The following is an 18,091-nucleotide window of genomic DNA, read 5'->3' as shown; positions in this document are numbered from 1 at the left end:
ATATTTACGGGTCGTGCAATATAATTTCGGGGGAACATGTGCAATAAATGGGAGTGGCAACACTTTTCATATCGTTGAGAATAAAACAACCGTCCCAACTTTACAAATCCAGGTTCTCCCTCCATGGGGATCATCCATTTCCATTTCGAAAAGTAAAGCAGATACGGAACCTCGGCCCACGCGAGATGCAATGCGATTGGTTGCTGGACCAGCCAATGGAATTAATATGTGTAATATTAATATTTAAAATTGTCTAGTCATTAGATTTGTGAATTCTTTTTCTGAAAAACAAAATTATATCATTAATCTTTTAATTATTTTGGCGAAGTTTTATATCCATAAGACAAAAATAACTCAAAAGAAACCCTCCTATATTACCTTTTATAACACTGATCTCACATATACTTAGAAGATCTTTTAAACATGAGATCACAAAACAAAAAGCTTATAAAAACAATACAAATTTTAAAGCTTTTCAAATACATATAACTGCCCTGATATTATAAACTTTCATTTCTGTATTTATTTTATTATTATTATGTACATTTATACTTTAGTTGTTGTTGTTATTCTTTGGTTTATACATTTTGAATTGTATTTACAGTGCCTTGTATTCATTTTGTTTTTTGTTGCATTGTAGGCTACTTGAAATGTTTGTAATTTAAATAAATAAATAAAAAGCACAATATGTTATGTATACCATACGTAATAAGATATATTTCTAAAATCAATACTTTCAATATTATAATATTATATGACGTCACTGTCACAAAAATTGCTTTAATGATTCTGTGTGTTTTTTTTTTTTTTTTTTAAGCAAGTCTGGAGGCTAATGAAATGAAACAAATGAGAATCATTTTCCCATCTAAATACAGTTGATTTTATTGTAATGTGATGAATCAGAAAAATAAACAAATATAACATTCGCTTAGGCTGTTTTTTAAATGGACCAAAATAAAGTGAAACCAAAGTAATAATTTGAAGTGACCATGATGTAAGAGCAATTTTCAGAGATTAATAAAAACAGCATCAAAGGTGTAAGAAACTTTCAAGAGGCAAAATTGTTATAAAGAGAAAAGGTTTATTCTTTGAGGATTCTTTCCACAGACCGCAGCCACCCAGCCTTGAAACAGAATGCCTGGTGACCCAATAAAACATAGACATTTTATACAGTTTTCTCTGTCATCATGACCCCTCCTTCCAAGTTTCTGCAGTTTTCCTTAAAGATATGGGATATCTTCAACTGGTTTTCTACCCCCCTTGGCTGGTCAAACTGTTCTTTGTCTCTGAGATACCAAAAGGCTTTCGTTTACGACCTAAATTACCTCCTGCATTCTCCTGCCTGGATCCCTTCTCGTGCCCTAGGTGTCTATCTTCCTGGCCCATCTGCTTTTATTACGTTTGTTTTGCTTGTCCCCCCCTTCAGCTGCTAGAAAACCCTCACAGAAACAGATGATTAAATGAAATTAACAGTTTGGAAACAAATGAATATAAGTAATACTGAATTTTTCCGTAACACCAGACCACTGACATTGATAATGAATATTATCAAAAAATATATATAAGATGGCACCACAAGACAACTTTCACTTGCAGAGCAAATTTAGCACGTTTATAGTTAACTCAACTGGGTAGCAATTGTGAACAATTTTAATAGAGAATTCAAAAATAATTTGGATTTCTTCACCACTACTACTACTAACCGGTTGGATGGTGTATTAGTGATACTGAAAGCTGATTGGCCTTGATATATATGTGGAAAAGGGCCAATTTAATTATTAATTTATATGATGTCCGATTTATTCTCTCTTGTGCCTTTTTGCGCGCATTTTCCACGGGTTTTAATAATAAAACTGGTCTGAAAGAATGAAAATCATATTAAAGAAAACGTCAACATTAAGGTTGCAATTATTTAATAAATCAGAGTCGATGTGCGCGTGCATGCGTGGTTCGAATTTTAGTTGCTATGTAGGTTATGAATTTTGACTGCATATATATTTACACTCGAACCAGTCGCTGTCTGGGCGTGCGTGCATGTTATGATTCGAATGTTAGTTGCTATGGCGACGCGTTTTATGAATTCTGCGATCTGCATGTATCTCTCTGCTCAACGATCGACCGCTGTCTGTTGGTTGAGAGACGAGGCGAATTAACAGACTGACTTTTGCGGAGAATTTTCTGGCCGAAACTTGCAAATTTGAAGCTTTTCTGGATTGCTGAGAGGAGACCTATATTCTTGAAGGACATCGGAGGATATATACTTTTTGAAAGCATCATATAATTTCTGATAATACTTTTATTTGATAGTTCTTTTCAGGGGAGTAAGTTAATGTTATTTCTGAGGAGATTTGTATTGTATTGTATTGTCTTATATAAAATTTTTTTGTTTTTTTTGTTTAGAGTTTGTTCCATACTGTCTATGAGTTTGTTTGGCTACTATTTGATCATGGATGCTGTTAAAGTGGTACTCATTTTTACTTTTGTGAAAACGCTTTTGGCCTGTTTGCATTTGCTTCGCTGTCTGTCCACACGAACGAACCTCGCGCCATGTCTATTGTTTTGAAAGGAACAGGAAGTCGCTCGTGCTATTCGTCGTTGTCGATTTTGAGGATTCTGATTGGCTTGCATGGCTTTATCCTTCTCCTTACACTGCCGCCCCTTTGTATTTATGCGGGTTGATGTAAACGACAACTTTTTTTGAAAACGATATTGCGTGCACGATGTTATTTTTGAAAACGGAGGGGGAGAAATATTCGTTTCTCTAAATACCCGGCTATGTGTAAATGTGGCCTGAGACTGTTGTGTTACCAGACTTGGAGTGTTGCTCTTGTTGGTGTATGTTAAGCTTAAGTGTGTTGTTACGTTTAAATGTGTTGTTACGGCTGTAGTGTGCAGCTTTGAATTGCTTGCCCATTGTTGAGTGTTGGAGCAGTAGGGAGTGGGTGCCATTTTTCTTTTCTCATTTTCTCCTGTTTTTTGTTAGTTAGGAAGTAAGGTAAGAGTTCTGTTGTTTATTTGTGTTGATTGTTGTAGGTCAATTAGGTGTTCCTTCTACCGGGTAGTGAGATCTTTTGTTTGTTTTGGCTTTACCTGCTCCTGAAGAACAGGCTTCATTTCTTTTTCTTTTGGAGCTGTTTGTTTAGGATTCTTTTTGCACTGTATTTATCACTTATTGTAAATAAATGTATTGGAAATCTTACTTTGTGTATTGTGTGCTGGGACTCAGATAGGTTAACTTTTCTTTGTCGCTGTTCATTTTAGCTTTAAAGCGACTTTCCCTTTTGCCCCTAGAAAATGAATTGGGAACGTAACAGTGGTATTGTGTAATTATTCGAATAGAATTGAGTCTTTTCTCTCTGTTTTGCATGCGTCGTCATAATCATTATTGTTATTGTTGTTATTATTATTTTAATAAATTGTTTTGCCTCTGTCACAGTGTATTCTTAACCTGAATTAGCACTGTTCATATAGGCAACAATAGGTGTCATGTAACACAAAATAAACCTATGTTTTCTTCATGATACAGGGCATAATCTTAGTTTCGTTTTTATTTTGTTACCATTAGACATCACTGGGTTTTAATCTGAGGTATGAAAACCTGACGATGCCACATATTGAAACACAAATTCATATAACATATTAATTAGCCTGTCATTTTCTTCATTTTCTAAGTCAATAAAGGTTATGTTAAATGAATAAATGTAGTGTAAATGTTGTAATGAAACCAACTGTACCGTTCAAAAGTACTGTTTGTTGTTGTATTTTTCAAAACTTGAAACTTGTGTGTGTGTGTGTCAGGTGGATTTTTTTTAATGTTTTTGAAATAAGTCTCTTGCACTGCTCCCCCAGCCTGCATTTATTTGATTAAAATATAGTAGCCTAGGCTATAAACTACAGTATTGTGATGTATTATTACCATTTTAAATAACAGTTTCTATTTGGACATATATAAAAAAATAAAAAAAAATTTTTTTTTTTTTTTTTTTTTTTTTTTCTGATTTCTAATTGTAATAACGATCTCATAGCTTTATTTCTGCAATTGTAAATGCAGTGAAAATATATTATTGGCACTTCTGTGTATGCACTGCAAAGATGTATTTTCCTTGAATGATTTAATTTGACTGGTGTTACCGTCCCAGGACGTATGCATTTGCGTTTTCTAATGGGTAAGTGTCATTGATTGATTTATTGAGTGTGTGTGCGCGCGCAGCCAATGGACCCAACGGCCTGCTGGGAGTTGTAGTTTTGTTGTACGTTGTATTTATACCACAGAAAGGACCTGTCTTTCACTTCGATGGTAACTAAAAAAAAATTCAAGCTGCGATTTTTCACGATGGATATCCTCGCGCGATCGAGTGTAGATTGTGTTAAACACGACAAGAACCAAAAATTCTGCGTTTATTCCTTAAAACAGTCGGTATTTCCCATATTGCTTCTCCTTTGCAGCTGCCATTGGCGCACGTCACGATTATAAGCGCCTGCTATAGAGCATCACAGTCCCGCCCACAGCCGGTGCCGGAAGTAAAAATTCAATACAATTTCTCCATTGACAGTTGGGGTATAAGCCATAAAAACGTAACCATACATGGTAGACTTAAAACCAGCTACGGCTGTACTAAGCGATTGTATATGCTCATATAACCGCCAAAAGTTCATGGGGCACTAACCTTGTTTTGAGATAAATGCCTTTTATTCGCGATGTCTTGGAGAAGTACTTCATTACCCACAATCCTAAACAATCCCACAATCCCACAGTGATGCATCTGATTGGTGGAGCTCGTGTAAACCCCGCGAAAGTTCGTGAAGACTCAAGATAAATAGAAAAAAAAAAAAAAACTGTTGCGTTTTTTTGCACTGTATCACTGATGTGACATTTGAACCGAGGAGTCTTCATATATGGTATGAGTCATATCAAGCATTTTATGATACCACTGTCAAAACAATATTTAGCTTAGGCATACCCAGAGCCATAGAGAGCTCTTCATGCATTTACTGAACATTTGTGTAATAATTTATGGCAAGTTAATAAACTGAATATGATGCACTTTCTGGTTTGCTGACCTTCACTTTTTAATTTTCACTTGTTGTTATTAAGAAAATACATTAAATGTTATTAAAATTAAGGATGAACTATAACTTCATGAATAAAATGAGCATGGATCACAAGTGGGAAATTGTTGAGGCATTTGTCAGCAACCTGCCCGTGGGCCGCTGAAACTGATGAGCAGAACGCCGCGCGGACTGCCAGATCTGCACCCGTGAGCCGCGGACCACCAGCCATGCTTTCCAGTCTATTTACACAATTACTACTGAAAGAACTGCTATAAACGGCACAAGAAAAAGTTCGCGTGGCTGTCGTCAGATTTTAAAGTCGCTCTAAAGGCTCTTTCGCGGTTGTGGCTTCAGTCGACTTCAGTGAGGCGCGGTGGTTTATGGGATGAGTAGTTCCTTCGCTCGGAAATGAAAATATGTACACAGTCTTGTACCTTTGACTTTTTTTGGATTTTCTCGCCGTTTTTTCACTCGAAATGATATGTTGTATGCCTATGAGTTCAGCCGTAGCTGGTTATCCTCAGACATGCTCTAAAACTCTTTAGATACGGATTTTCGAAAACGTCAATGGGAGAAATGAATGGGAAATTTACTTCCGGCACCGAAGCGCTCTCGGGCTGTGGGCGGGACTGTGATGCTCTATTGGCGTAGGCAATGTTTACAGCACGATTATCAAGTATGTGGTGCGAACGCAACGGAACAGTCAGATTTACCATAAATGAACATGGTGAGTAACATTTTATAAACAATATTGTCAATATTGTTTGTTTTCCCTCTATTTTGCTGACGAGAATTTCAAAATAAAGCCCTACCAGAGTCTCAATGCAACAACAGACAGTGATTGAACCGTGAATTTTGTGAACCATTACATAATCCTATATAGGCTAATTATAAATTCAATTGTTATTATACTTTACAATATTACTGTTTGTTGTTGTATTTTTCAAAACTTGAAACTTGTGTGTGTGTGTGTCAGGTGGATTTTTTTAATGTTTTTGAAATAAGTCTCTTGCGCTGCTCCCCCAGCCTGCATTTATTTGATTAAAATATAGTAGCCTAGGCTATAAACTACAGTATTGTGATATATTATTACCATTTTAAATAACAGTTTCTATTTGGACATATATTAAAAGGTTTTTTTGTTTGGTTTTTTTTTGTCCAATTTCTTGTGCTCCTCCCTGTCCTAATCTAGGTGATGGGACCTACCAGCTGTTCCTCATCAATGGCAAGAGGATCCAGTATTTCAGCAGAGCCGGGGGGGGAGAGAGAGAGACTGGGACTGGGACTGGGACTGGGACTGGGACTGGGACTGGGACTGGGACTGGGAGAGGTTTCTTCTCCCAAGAGCCTGAGGCCCCGTTTACACGATGGGAAAACGCAGATATTTCCCTGCGTTTTGGCCTGTCATTTACACGAAAACGCAGTTTTTATCCCAGAGAACGATTATTTCTAAAAACTCCGGCCAAAGTGGAGATTTCTGAAAACGCCGGTTATGTGTTGCCGTGTCAACTGGGAGAAACGGGGTTTTAGGTTCTCAAACGTCACATTATGCGCCAGAAAATGCTTACGTCATGTGAGCGCCCTATGTTCAGAGTTTGTTCCATACTGTCTATGAGTTTGTTTGGCTACTATTTGATCATGGATGCTGTTAAAGTGGTACTCATTTTTACTTTTGTGAAAACGCTTTTGGCCTGTTTGCATTTGCTTCGCTGTCTGTCCACACGAACGAACCTCGCGCCATGTCTATTGTTTTGAAAGGAACAGGAAGTCGCTCGTGCTATTCGTCGTTGTCGATTTTGAGGATTCTGATTGGCTTGCATGGCTTTATCCTTCTCCTTACACTGCCGCCCCTTTGTATTTATGCGGGTTGATGTAAACGACAACTTTTTTTGAAAACGATATTGCGTGCACGATGTTATTTTTGAAAACGGAGGGGGAGAAATATTCGTTTCTCTAAATACCCGGCTATGTGTAAATGTGGCCTGAGACTGTTGTGTTACCAGACTTGGAGTGTTGCTCTTGTTGGTGTATGTTAAGCTTAAGTGTGTTGTTACGCTTAAATGTGTTGTTACGGCTGTAGTGTGCAGCTTTGAATTGCTTGCCCATTGTTGAGTGTTGGAGCAGTAGGGAGTGGGTGCAACATTGGCAGTGAATCTGAATAAAATGTGTCTTTACACAAAACATTATCATAATTCAACCTGTATGTATTAAAAGCCGTAATCACCTTTCACTTATTCATGCAAAAGCTATAAAAATTATGACTGAGATTATCTTAAATTTATACTATTTTTGAGATGATAGATAGATGAATTTACTCACTTTTTCAATTTGTCCTTTCAGGGAGATATATACTGTTTTTGCCATTTCTGCTTTCTACCTCCTCTGGCAACTCAAAGGGAGCAGTTTTGCATTTTTTGGATGCAGGACCAAGAAAAGTACACGCAAATTTCATGGACAATATGTAATTTTTAATAATATGAACCACACCCGTTTCAAACAGTTGGGTGTCACCGTCCACTGGAGCCATAAAGGTTCTCTCAACATTAGTGAGGGCACTGATGGTGGTCGTTTAGAAAGACCCAATCTTAACTTTATCTGTGGACACTTCATGTTTTTGTGCGGCGGTTTGTGCGGTTGTCCACTCAGATGAGCCGGGTGAAAGCAGGTCGGCTGTACGGTTGGCTTGCAACAGACATTCTGGAGGGTGACAGAAAATAAACATTGACTCAATAAGCATTGATAATACCAATTACCTTTTTTAAACCTTAGTGCGCTGACAATAAGCCTACATTAATATTAACCATACAAACTACAAATTAATAAAACTAGAAAAATAAAACTGTGAAAACAGTGAAAAGACTGTTAATAATGTTTTATTTCTTTTTTTAAATTATTATTAGGGTGGCCCGATTATGATTTTCTATTGCTGATAACAATTTTTTTCAAGCAAATTGGCCAATTCCGATAGCCGATTTTTTCCTTTAAGCAAATTTATTTGTTGTTTATTTGCTCTATAACATCTGTTGCCAGCCATTTGAAATGTAATCATGATGCAAACAAAGAGGCTACACACATGTAGCATGATAATTTATTTTTTATTTAAATTAGATTGTATAATTTCAAGATTTAAAGCAAAAACAAAATGGTCTGACTTTTGTTTTGTGAAATTATGCTAGAAGACACCTGCACAAAACAAAAACAGCAGACGGACTGAATGAAAACGCAAATTCACTTTCTGTCAGTAGGTGGCGCTTGGAAATCGCAAGTGTCTTAAATGTGAGTGTAAATGCAATGAAGAAAAAAATTAATTTAAATTACAATTTTGCCACAGTTTTTGCATGAACATGTTAAACATATCTAATCATTTCTGTAATACATTTTTATTTAAATTTTGCAACTTATAAAGTGTTAAAATATGTATTCAATTTACATATTAAAACTATTGTATGAAATGGCAAATGTAAATTATATAATTGAATTTTCATTTTCATTTTGCACCAAACGTTGCACAAATGTATGGGGAAATTTAAATTTAAATACAGAAATGCATTGCCATTTTACATATTGCATTTCAAATTGAATATTGCTACCCATAAGCTTCCATACACATGGTACCTGTTACTTGTTACTTGTTACTTGTTACAGTACAGATTGGAGGTTGACCAATCACAGTTGTCTCTGATCATTGGCTAGAGACGCTTATTTAATCATTATAGTGAGAAAGTACGACAGCTTCTAAACCCATACAATTAATAGATTTAATCGGTTATGGTTTATAACGCGCATACATTTCCAAAAAGACAAAAAAGTCCCGAATATTGCATAAATGGAGCATTCGTGTTTTTGAGCCGATGAGCGCCCTCTGGTGGAACATTGAAGGATTGTTTGTGTGACAGTTCTGATGTTTTCCTCTAGTTACGTGATGTAAGGAAGTACAGGACATATATAGTTAAAAAAATATGCCTGTGAGTTTGATGTAATGACAAAACATGGTTTCACGTTATTTTTATTTTTATCGGCCGTCGCCATCGCTACATTTAGGGACGAACAAGAATTCTGTGAGAATGAAAGTTGTAATGAAAGAGAGTTCGATAAGAGTCACTTTTATAGCAATGTGAAACACTGTGGAGAAATACTACTGGCATTATCACATAAACTACTAGGTAAGATACAGATATGAGTGCCAACATGCTATTTTACACGTTGATATGTTTTAATAACTTCTGTGTGTTTTACAGATGCTCTGCCTCTTGATGAGGTTGATGGTAATGTTATTCGTACTGTGAAGAGAAGTGTGTTTTCAGAGTCTCAGCCCTCTCCTCTGAAAGAGCCCCTGACACTGGCTGCTGTGTCACAGGTCAATAAACCCATCCACTCATCATCATTTACAGAGAACTTGTGCTTCACTGCAGTCAAACCTGGGGATATTGTTGCAGTAACTGTGTATAATTTATGAAACAGAAAAATACAATGGAGCTAGTGCCATCTAACCACCAGTCAAAAGTTTGGTCACACCCACCCATTCTTTATCATTTTTCTTGTCCACATTTTAAAATAGTAATAAATGAATCATCATCATCACCACCAATAACATTGTCGTCGTCAGCATAATTTTGAACTTATTCAGGCTGTTGTTACAAAGAAGTACACTTCATCATACTTTTAAAAAGAGAAATTATATGAAAATAATATAGGCTACTTTAAAAGAATATACTTTGGTGCAAACTGAATATAATGTTTCGGACACTTAATTGCATCATGTTAACTGAAATTAAATGAACATTTATTATAGTTTGTTAAGAAACGGTCATGAAAGTATACTCGTTAAGTGGCTTTTTATTTCATTAATTTTGTATTATCTGCAATAACTTTTTTAAAAGAAACATAGTTTTCCATTTTTATTTTTAACACTTATTTTTTACAAGGGTGAAGCAGATCACTTAAAAAAATAAATAAATTTGAACCACCCAACTCCTCAAATAAATGTCTACTTTAGGTTGTGGGCAAATTATTTTTTAGCTATTATACTCTATTATATATATAGATATTATATAATGCTAGCTTCAAAATTGGACCAAACACTTACATACCAATAGAAACACTTTATCATACATTTATTTAGTCACAAACAGTTCATTTATTGTACATTTAGTCATTTAGCAGACGCCTGTATCCAAAGCGACTTACAAATTAGGACAAAAATTCAGCGAGTCATCATAAAGAGGCAAAAACAACAACAACGCAAGAAGTGCTCAAAATACGAAGTTCAGGTATTATTCAGAGTAGCATAAGCCTGATAAGTGATGTTTCAAAGGGAAAGGATTTTTTTTTATTATTATTATTTTTTTTATAAGGTTAAGTTCTCACGGAAGAGATGGGTTTTCAGCTGTCTTTTGAATGTTGTCAGGGATTCTGCATTCCGGATGAGGGTGGGGAGAGCGTTCCACCAGCATGGAACTGTGAATGAGAATGTTCTGGAAAGTGATTTTGTGGCTTTCTGTGATGGAACCACGAGACGTCGCTCGTTGACCGATCGTAGGTGTCTGGTAGGGATGTAGACTCGTAGGAGTGAGTGAAAGTAGGAGGGAGCTGAGCCTGTGATGGATCTGTAAGCAAGCGTCAGTGCCTTGAACTTGATGCGAGCAGCGAGAGGTAGCCAGTGCAGAGAGGTGAACAGAGGAGTGACGTGGGCCCTCTTGGGCTCGTTGAAGACAAGACGAGCTGCAGCATTCTGGATCATCTGTAGGGGTTTGGTCGCACATGCTGGAAGTCCTGCCAGAAGAGCATTGCAGTAGTCAAGCCTAGAGATGACCAGGGCCTGGACGATAAGTTGTGTTGCATGCTCAGTTAGGAAAGGCCTGATCTTCCTGATGTTGTGCAGTGCAAACCTGCATGATCGAGCTGTCTTTGAAATGTGATCAGTGAAGGTCAGCTGGTCATCAAACGTTACTCCAAGATTTCTGACCGATCTTGATGGGGTGATTAATGATGACTCTAGCTGGATGGTGAAGTCGTGCTGTAGAGACGGATTGGCAGGGAGGACGAGAAGCTCAGTCTTTGCCAGGTTGAGCTGCAGGTGATGTTCCTTCATCCATGTGGAGATGTCCGCCAGACAGCTTGAGACCCGTGCAGCTACTGTGGGATCATCTGGTTGAAATGAGAGGAAGAGCTGCGTGTCATCAGCATAGCAGTGGTAGGAAAAACCGTGTGCCTGTATGATGTGTCCCAGTGATGTGGTGTAGATGGAGAAGAGGAGGGGACCAAGAACTGAACCCTGGGGAACACCTGTGGTCAGCTGATGTGCTCTGGATACCTCACCTCTCCATGCGACCTTGAAGGACCTACCTGTGAGATAGGACTCAAACCAGTGGAGTGAAGTTCCTGTGATGCCCAGTGATGAGAGGGTGGACAGAAGGATCTGATGATTCACAGTGTCGAAGGCAGCAGACAGATCCAGGAGAATGAGGACTGAAGATTTGGAAGCAGCTTTTGCGATCCGTAGGGCTTCTGTGACTGACAGTAATGCAGTCTCAGTTGAATGCCCTTTCTTGAAGCCAGATTGGTTGACATCCAGCTGGTTGTTTAGAGACAAGAAGGATGTTAGTTGGTTGAAGACAGCTCTTTCAAGTGTCTTCGCAATGAATGGTAGGAGAGAGATAGGTCTGTAATTCTCTACAAATGATGTGTTTAGCGTTGGTTTTTTGAGCAGTGGAGTAACCCGAGCCTGCTTGAATGCTGTAGGGAAGGTGCCAGTATGGAGGGATGAGTTGATGATGTGTGTGAGTGATGGTAGAAGTGTGGGAGAGATGGCTTGTAGAAGGTGTGAGGGGATGGGGTCAAGAGGGCAGGTGGTAGGGTGACTGGAGAGGAGAAGTGTAGATACTTCTTCCTCGGTTAGCGAAGAAAAGGAGGACAGAGGGATATTGGCTATGGAAGGGGTCGGTCTGGGTTCCTGTGTGTGTGGAGCTGAGAACTGACTGCTGATAGCTGTTGTTTTGGTGGTGAAGAAGTTCGCAAAATCGTCAGCAGTTAAGGAGGAGGCGGGTGGTGGTGGAGGTGGACAGAGGAGAGAGTTGAATGTCTTGAAGAGTAATCGTGTGTTGGAGGAGCTGTTGATCTTGTTGTGGAAGTATGAAGATTTTGCAGCATGAACATCAACAGAAAAGGAAGAGAGGAGAGATTGATACATACTCAGGTCAGATGCGTCTTTTGATTTGTGCCATTTCCTCTCTGCTGCCCTGAGTTCGGTCCGGTGTTCCCGAAGAACCTCAGATAACCAGGGGTTAGAGGGAGTAGCGCGTGCTGGCCTGGAGGAGAGAGGGCAGATAATGTCTAGAGAAGAGATTAGAGTGGAGCATAAGGTGTCCGTTGCGGTATTCACATCCAGAGATGAGAATTGTGAGGGTGGGGGAAGAGAGGATGACACGGCAGAGGAAAGATGGGAGGGGGAAAGTGAGCGCAGGTTTCGTCTGAAAGTGACTGGTGGTGGGGGTGGTGGTGCAGGGGTAGAGAGTTCTACGCAATACAACTTGGCGGCGCTCTTAATATATTTGTTTGTTCATTAGGCTATAATTCCTAAAAATAAGTAAATGAAATCTCTCTCTCTCTCTCTGGTGCTGATGCAGTGACGCGTTCATGTAAACGGCACCTAAAAGCTGTCACTAAGAACCAGCAAAAGTAATGATTCTGAATATGTAAACTATTGCAATGAAACATTTTAATTGTTTATTAATAAACAAGTGTTTTCTGTGTCGGCTGCAAAGATGACGATAGGCTACTGACTCACGATCTTCGCAGTATCCTAGTGAACGCGCTGGAGAGAAATGCACATTTAATTTAATTTTGTTTTGAATGGTTTTGTTTAAAAGTAGAGATTTCTGTAGATTATATATATATATATATATATATATATTTTTTTTTTTTGTTACGTGTGTGAGGAGAGTAGGCTACCTTATACGCTGAGTTTCGGTTCATGGATGATAGCGCTGTTCAGTTGAGGCGCTGGCGCCCTCCGTGTCTTGAATATCTATATGTAGGCTACTTCTTACTTATTAAATCCAGGAAATTGGATAATAAAACACTGATTAAAATTAAGATACAATTAATACAAAACGAAATTCGTTTTAAAGAAAGGCTTTGTGCTTTCTGTTTTAGGTATCTGTGAAAGTTTTAAAGCAGTCTTTTAGTGCTGCGTTCAGAACGGTCGTTTTCCTCATAAATGCGAACACGAAAAATAAAAGACAAAATACTTTTAAAAAAAGACAACCATCCACAACTTTATAACACTGCAGTTAAAGTACCTCTTTTTGTAGCCGAAATAGTCCCAAATAAGCGGATCGTAGCTATAGGATTGCCAGTGAATGTTGGCTGTGAGCGGTGAGCAGCGGCACATTGTTCCATGTTCCTTACAGACATGTATAGCAGCATGCGGTAAGCAGAGCCGCCTTAATGTTAGGCCCCGGGGCTGAGAGGTTTTGTAGGCCCCCCATCCCCTCGATTTATAGAGTCTCATTTAAAAAAAGTGTAATATCTAGGTAATCTACATCACAAAATGCATTAGTTTCTTTCGAGACCTACAACAGTGAGTTTTCCCTCTTTGAGCCAGAAAACACCATAATATTGTTAATAACATATCACTGAGCCCACTTGAGCATAAACACAAGACACTTTATTTAACAATCACACACAGCAACTAAATTTCAACTTTATGCAAATGAGAAGCGATTTTTGCGAGCGACAACCAATAGGAAAGAAGCCTTTCAGTGGCGCTCAGCTCCCGTCACCGTCTCGAGTGCGCACTGCAAGACAGAAGAGTTCAAGGGCGATTTCACTGTTTTATATGATTTGACTGTAACTAACCACAAACATGGATATAATAAAATGATGCATGGAAAAGAAACTGTCGACAGTCTCAGTGAGTTTCATTCATACATTTATAGATCGAGTGTTGCAGTTTTATGATGCAAGTTTAGCACTGCTGCAGTTCATTTTACAGTTTCCCCTGCATTATGTTGACTATTAGGGACAAGAAAATGTATTATTTGTCAAATTCGGATGACGTTTTAGTAATTTATGACAGTATGAGTGAGTTTAATTTATAGATTGATCGATCGTTAATCTAGTAAATTATTTAATCCACTGAACACTGCTGTGTGGTAATATAAAAACACTCTCCCGAACAGCATACTGTTTCTTTCGAGCCTAATTCCTAGTCAAATTAAAATAATATAGTTAAAATACGTTTTGTATAGATGTGGCCAGACGAGCAGTCTACCAATAACATTAGAGCGACAGCACTACCAACGCCCACAAGCGACTTCACAGTATAGAGACTAGCGACATACAGCGACAAAATCTGACAAGTTACAAAACAATATGACCTTTTCAGCTCATCATGAACCTGAACTTGGGAGGCCCCTGGGCTTCAGCCCAGGTAAGCCCGTGCATTAAGGCGGCCTTGGCGGTAAGGAACATTCTTCTGTTTATGTTATATCATACAGACCTATAATAACGACAAGATATTTCCAAGCAATAGCCAGTTGACATCATATCCGGGAGATATGTCAGTAATTTCGAGTAAAATCACAGGCTTCGTTTATCCCGTGCGAATGCCCCAGCAGAGCCCTCAGGTACACACACACACACACACACACACACACACACACACACACACACACACACACACACACACACACATGTACCAGCAGAGCCCTCAGGTACACACACACACACACACACACACACACACACGTACCAGCAGTGCCCTCAGGTACACACACACACACACACACACACACATGTACCAGCAGTGCCCTCAGGTACACACACACACACACACACACACACACACACACACACACACACGTACCAGCAGAGCCCTCAGGTACACACACACACACACACACACACACATGTACCAGCAGAGCCCTCAGGTACACACTTCTGGGTAGTCCATCGTCGTCCGATGATAACTTCTCCTATAATTTGTGGGTTCTTTGATGACTATATAGTCCGATGCGGGATGCACACTGTCTTTTACAGACAGGGCATGTAAAAGTTTCTCCTGATGGCCTTAAGGGGGCAGGAACAAGCATGGCCTGCTTTCTCTGATGTCTTTTAGTCAGGCGATGTTCAGTTCTCCTGTCTTCGTAGCTTGTACTCCATTCTGACAGAGTTGTTGCCAGAGCGTGCGATTCGCTGCACTAGTTTCCAGGGATGTGGGCTTTATCACACACTTCTTCCTTTTAGTTGGTCTTTCAGCCTCTTTTTTTGAGCGCCTGTAAATCGGGAGCCAAGATGTAATTGACCATAGAGTATCTTACGTGGAAGGCGACTTGGCGGCATTCTCACAACATGACCAAGCCATCTGAGTTGGTAGAGCATTAGGGTTGCTTCTATACTCCAACAGTTTTTTTTTTTCATTTATACCTTTTCCATTTTTTTGCCTTTATTGTTTGTCAGTCTGGTTGTGAGTGAGGAACCTGTTTGGAGGGATCCGTTTTATAATGGCAGTGTCATAAAAGAAAGAGGTAAAATACGATCAGATTTGGAAAAATCGAGTAACTAAGTTCTTTATCCTCCTCAGCTTTATGTGATTGTTCTCTGTATCTATCAGGAGCGGTTGTTCTGCGTCTGGCCAAGTCCTGGTTTCGTATCGGTTCACTGGAGATATTAACTAGAACTGGAGAGTTAGATGTCCTACGGTATATTAACTTTAACTTGGGAGATAATATTTTTTTCTCACTCTTATTTGCTTTTTAATTTATTTTTATTTTTTATTTTCAGGACATTGTTGGACTTTGTAATTAAAGAGCATTTTAAATCTATAGCAACAAATGACCCTGACAAGTATGTGGTGAGTATCTGTGTCTCTCTGCTGTTTAGCTGTAATACAAGATTATTTTATATTGTCTGATCAGTCTCACTATATTTGAATGGTTTTCATGTTGTGTGAAGGTGTTTTTCTCTCGAGTGCTGAATGAAACGGCACATTTAATCGCCCACTGGATGTCGGTTGGTTTTGCTCATGGTTAGTTCACTCTGCTTTACTTGTTTAGTTATCACATAGATTTATCATTATAGATCGAGCTTAATACGCAAAATGCACAACATCATGATCTGCATCTTCACACAGGAGTCTGTAACACAGATAACTTCAGTCTGCTTTCTATCACTTTTGATTATGGCCCATTTGGATTTATGGAATCATATGACCCAAGTATGTTTCTTTGTCTAACTTAAACTTTCATAATATTAGCAATCATCTTCCTATACGTTTAGTTTTTAAGCTTTTTTGTCATATAACATTTCACACACACACACACACACACACACACACACACACACACACACACACACACACACACACACATACACACAGGGACTCTGTATATTAACCCTACCCCTAAACCTATGAGGACACAGGAAGTGTGAAGATGTTTACGTTGTCATTATACACATTTGTGTCCTCCTAAACCATATACGAGAACACACACACACGCATACATATATATACATATATACAATACTGCAAAAGTGGTAAATTGTATGAATAGTAAGCTACTTTAGATCTACTATAAATTTTGTATATACTTACAGTATGGGTTGAGGGGCATGATTAATTGCATCATTTTTTTTATCCATTACTTGTTTTATTTTACTTTATTATATTCTAATAAGTTAAAGTGAAACAGACAGCCATAATAATAACATATAATATTTGTATTGTTAAATGTGTGTTATTGCTCCAGCATTGTTTCCTCTGTATAGATTTTGTCCCCAACACGTCTGATGACGAGGGCCGGTACAGTATAGGAGCTCAGGCTAATGTTGGCCTGTTCAATCTACAGAAACTTCTAGAAGCTCTGAAACCACTGCTGACCTCAGATCAGCTTTCACAGTAAGAGATCCTTTTATTTTCTGTTGGTATTGGTCTGGAATAAATACGGGTGATTCATGTCAATTCATTTACTTCAGATCTCAGCAAATATTGAGAGAGTATCCACAAATCTACCATCAAAGGTGAGCCTGTCATTAGACAATATAGATCACTGTATTCCTCTCTGAGTCGTTCCTGATCTCACTTTACTGTTTCTGTTATAGATTTCATGAGCTGTTCAAAGCAAAGTTGGGCTTTCTGGGAAATGAAGAAAAGGATTCATATGTGATTGCATTTCTTCTAAAGGTAAATATTAGCTGGATTGTTTTTTTCTCTAATTGTACTATAATTATGACCGCCGCTAGCATAGCTAGCGAAAGCGGTCATATAGGGATTGTCAACGTTTTTTTTTTTTTTTTTTTGTCATCTACTGAATTTTTCGTCAACGATACCAGGGACACCGAAACACTGGGGAACATGAAATTTGGTGGGCATGTAGCCCCACTAGACTTTTACGGAAAAATTTCGTTTGGTCCCCGGGGGCCACCCCCCCCCCCCCCCCCGCGCTGGGCCCCCCCAAACCCAAAAAATGCAGTTTTTCCTAAATAACTACCTGAACCGTGGCACCGAGGATGAAGACATTTTTATGGTATGTTGCTCTTAATGGCCCACATCAACCTAGCCCATAATCACTCATTTGTGATTTGCGCCCCTCCCATAAAAAATGAAAATGCAATATTTTTCTGCTTTAATCGCCCCTATCTTCAGTGGAGATGTTCAGAACTGCACCATATTTCATGTGTATGATTAACTTGACAACCTCTGGGGGTATCCTCTGCTAAGTTTCGTAGAATTTCATCCATGGGGGGGTATAAAATAAATTCATTTATGTGCACATTTAGTGACTGTACACTCATCGGCCTGTAGATGGTGCTGTTGAGCGAAGGGTTGCTGGTTTAGGATGATACTGTCACACACACACATGCAGGAATACAAACAAACGCAAGCATGCACACACACTGACATCCACACGCACAGACACACACCCATACACACACATACAAATCCACATGCACAGACACACACACACAAACACACACGCATACATACACGCACAGACACACACACACACACACAGACACACACATACACAAACACACA

General features: G+C 38.7%; 1 long non-coding RNA gene across 2 annotated transcripts; it reads left to right on the top strand.

Annotated features, from left to right (window-relative positions):
- The first annotated feature begins 14,666 nt into the window (after nucleotides 1–14,666).
- LOC309509603 lies at nucleotides 14,667–17,305 on the top strand. 2 transcript variants are annotated; one of them, XR_014209923.1, is made up of 6 exons: nucleotides 14,667–15,581; nucleotides 15,668–15,755; nucleotides 15,838–16,081; nucleotides 16,187–16,270; nucleotides 16,822–16,951; nucleotides 17,029–17,303. It is a non-coding gene; the product is annotated as an uncharacterized lncRNA (long non-coding RNA). The 2 variants fall into 2 exon arrangements; XR_014209922.1 differs by having other exon boundaries at nucleotides 14,667–16,081; nucleotides 17,029–17,305.
- The last annotated feature ends 786 nt before the right edge of the window (nucleotides 17,306–18,091 follow it).

This window comes from Leuciscus leuciscus (assembly GCF_965113295.1).
Source record: "Leuciscus leuciscus genome assembly, chromosome: 11".
Lineage (NCBI taxonomy): Eukaryota > Metazoa > Chordata > Actinopteri > Cypriniformes > Leuciscidae > Leuciscus > Leuciscus leuciscus.
Note: the sequence above shows the minus strand (reverse complement) of the source record. Positions and strands in the feature narration are given on the sequence as shown.